Here is a 3746-nt window from a genome sequence, read left to right on the forward strand (position 1 = left end):
CTACATAGCCAATGGCACCTTACCAACCTGTGCAATTGGATGAGCAGTATCATCACGTATTTCAACATAACCTGGCTTTTCCAGGTTTCTGACATCACTGAACCACTCACCATGACTGGTCATGTGGTTAGAAGCACCTGAATCAACAAACCATACATTTTTACAATCTGCAGCATTATCTGTCATGGAGTTAACCATGTGCTGCATCACAAAAAGGCGCTCATTTCTGTCATCACCATATCCACTGGATGATGCATAGTTGCTTTGCTGCAACTTTCCATTTCTGATGTCATTTTGCTTTTTATAACAAGTCTTCTCTTTATGTCGAGGCTTCCCACAATAATAGCACTCTGTGTTGCTATCTACTTGTTGATTCCTTTGCCATGAACCTCGTCCTCTTTGGCTCCCCCTACCTCTAGAGTTACCACGTCCTCCTCCATAGGACTGGTTTTCCTGTTGTTGCTGTTGGTTCTGATTTGTTGAACGGCCACCAAAACGGCCTCTTCCTCTACCTCTGCCTTTATTCTGATTTGAGTAAAATGCAGACTCTTGAGAACTTTCCGTGGCTGAACCACCATTCCTTTGCTCTTCACTCAACAAGAGAGCAACAAGTTCCTGAAAGTCAGGGAAGGTCTCACGGACTCCAATGGATGTCCAAAATTGTGCATATTCTCTCCCAAGACCATTCAAGGTCACAGACACTAAGTCTTCATCATCAACAGGTGCTCCAATTGAGCCAAGAGAATTTGCGAGGCCTTTAACCTTCATGGCATACTCGTTTATGCTTAGCTTATTCCTCTGCACATTATGCAACTCCTGCTTGAGTTGCATCTTCCGTGCAGTGGTATTGGTGCTATACAACTTCACCAATGTATCCCATGCCTCCTTTGGCATTTCTGTATCTTGTATATGCACAATCATTGAGTCTGAAACACTGACTGACAACCAATACATTACCTTCCTGGCCTTTTCATGCCATTCTTTGAAGGTCTTCAAATCAGCAGCAGTAGGAGCAGCACCCAAAACGGGTTCCTACTCATCACCATTGATAAATGGCCATACTCCCTTTCCCATAAGGAAGTTTGTCATTCTAAACTTCCATGCTTGGAAGTTGTCCTTCTCAAGTTTCTCATAACAATAGTTGACAGATTTTCAGACATTTTGCCAAGTCAAAACTGTGACTGCAAGAGAAATGAATAGAGTTTGCCTCACAAGGGCAAACAACAACAAATCCCACGAATACAACCGTAGATATGGCTAAAGCAAGGAGATTGATTAGGGATGCTGCTCCTTATCAACTCATTGCAGGACAATTATATAAGCAGGGAAAAGATGGAGTGATGCGCAGGTGTGTCAGAGAAGATGAGTTCATTCTCATCTTAGACGAGGCTCACTCAAGAATAGTGGGAGGACACTTCGCAGGAGAAACCACAGCACGAAAAGTACTTCAAAGCAGGCCTTTGGTGGCCCACATTATTTAGCAATGCAGTGGAATTTGTTAAGAGATGTGATCCTTGCCAAAGAGCAACGAAACCACAGAACTGGGACATAATGCCACTGTCCATGAACCTAGCAACCCAACCGTTTGAAAAATGGGGAATTGACTTTGTTGGCCCCATTAGTCCGACTGCCATTAACAGCCAAGCTAGGTACATCATAGTTGCTACAGATTACTTCACCAAGTGGGCGGAAGCGAGAGCCACATGCAAGGCAGATGCCAGGTCAACTGCTAAGTTCTTGTATGAGCAAGTGATATCGCGTTACAGATGTCCCTTGGAATTAATCAGTGACCAAGGTGCACATTTCCTGAATGAAGTAATTGCAAAGCTGACGACAGAATTCATGATCATTCATAGGAAGTCCTCAGCTTACTATCCTCAGGCTAATGGTCAGGCCGAAAGTACAAACAAAATGCTATGCAAAATCTTGACCAAAACAGTAGAAGCCAGTTGGGGCGATTGGGAACATAAGCTCACAACAGCATTATGGGCTTATAGAACTGCATACAAGGTGGCAACACATTGTACACCTTTTAGTCTTGCGTTTGGTCTAGAGGCAGTCATGCCTATGGAGTTCCTAGTACCAAGTCTAAGGGTGGTGGTTCAGGAAAGATTAACGGAGGAATCCTTAACAGAGAGGCTCGTGGATTTGGAGCAACTCGAGGAGACTCGACTCCATGCACCATATGGAATGAAGGTGGAAAAACTGCGACACAAGAAGTGGTTTGACTGCAATCTCAAAAATAAGGACCTCAAGGAGGGAGACTTATGTCTCATGTACGGCGTAAGAAACACGAAACATAAACTGAAATATCCGGGTATGGGACCCTACCAAGTGGTGGAAATCACACCACAAGGAGTAGTGAGGATTGCCACACTTGATGGAGAGGTGATGGAAGGATACATCAACGATAGCAAGCTCAAGAAGTTCTACGGGCCTTTGACCTTGCACACATTGCAAACCATCCATAGCAATCAACGAAGGAAAAAAGAGGAAAAGATGGCGCAGCTGCGTGCTCGCTAGGAAGCTAAGGAGAGAGAGATAAAAGAGAAATCCAGAAGGATGACCTTGTACAAAGGCACCCTAGAAGATGAAGACATAGGGGGTGATGAACCACAAATTGAGCTAGCTAGAATCCCCTCAAATCTGAAAATCACAGCGAACCACGTTTGGTTTGGAATCGTTAATAGACCTAGGTGCAAGCCACAATTTTATATCGTTTGAGGCTTGGCAAACACTGCCAAAGAAAAGCATGGTTCCAACCAATGCGACAGTCAGAGCTATCAATGGCACGCGAACGAAGCCCATAGGATACGTAACACTAGATGTAATCATTGCTAAACATGTGTTGCAGGTACGCTTTTATGTAATGCATGCAGGTACCATGGAAGATCATGTGATCCTGGGACAAACGTGGTTTTATCTCAACGAACTGTCAAATTGATTGGCACAAGCAACAAGCCAAGATGGTGTACAAGGGCAATGCCGCTCAAGTGTCATTGCTACACGAGGGCACATCGACGCAACCTCCAACTCCAGAAAGTGGTGATTCAACCGTTAACAAGGGTAAAGGTAAACAAGTTCTAACACAAAACACCTCACCCACAAAAACCTCTCAATCTCCACATCCCACACCTACAACCTCCACAGCACAGCCTTATCAACCACGATCTCGCCAGAAACTGACCCCTTGTTCCCACGACATGAAGACATCAACAATGACAAGGTGGGTTCCCAAGAAACTGCTACAAGCTCAAGGTTATTACAATGGAGAAGGAAATGTATGGATACCATGTCAACCTCACCATCAAAAGCCAGCATTTTCCTCGCAATCAAAACCCCGTCGGTTCCGAGCTAAGAAGGCGCAACATCGAGTAAAGACGCATCAACAATGGGTATCAGTACAACTATTGGAAGACCAAGGTTTTTACCAAGGCAATGATCAGATATGGTTACCCAAACAAAAGAAGGCAGCTGCTACAAACGCATCGCATCAAGACAAAAAGCAGCCAAAGACATCGAAGAAGACGAGGATGGTATGGGTACGAAAGACAAACTCTGCTATAACACAAACAAGCCCATCATCGCCAACAAATGTGCAACGCAAAAGGGCAAAACCACAAGAACCTACCTGGAGGAGGGTAACTTCAAAGATCACACCTCAAAAGGTAGAACCACAAGAACCTGCTCTAAAAGACAAGGGAAAGGGCAAAATAGTAGATGTTACAAACGTCCCATCCTCATCA

At 44.4% G+C, this 3746-nt stretch overlaps 1 pseudogene; it reads right to left on the reverse strand.

Annotated features, from left to right (window-relative positions):
* LOC147897586 (uncharacterized) lies at positions 1-1160 on the reverse strand (annotated as a pseudogene).
* Positions 1161-3746: the final 2586 nt, after the last annotated feature.

Source organism: Dipteris shenzhenensis, chromosome 10 (genome assembly GCF_047967505.1).
Source record: "Dipteris shenzhenensis isolate YYH24624 ecotype China chromosome 10, Dip_SZ_1.0, whole genome shotgun sequence".
Lineage (NCBI taxonomy): Eukaryota > Viridiplantae > Streptophyta > Polypodiopsida > Gleicheniales > Dipteridaceae > Dipteris > Dipteris shenzhenensis.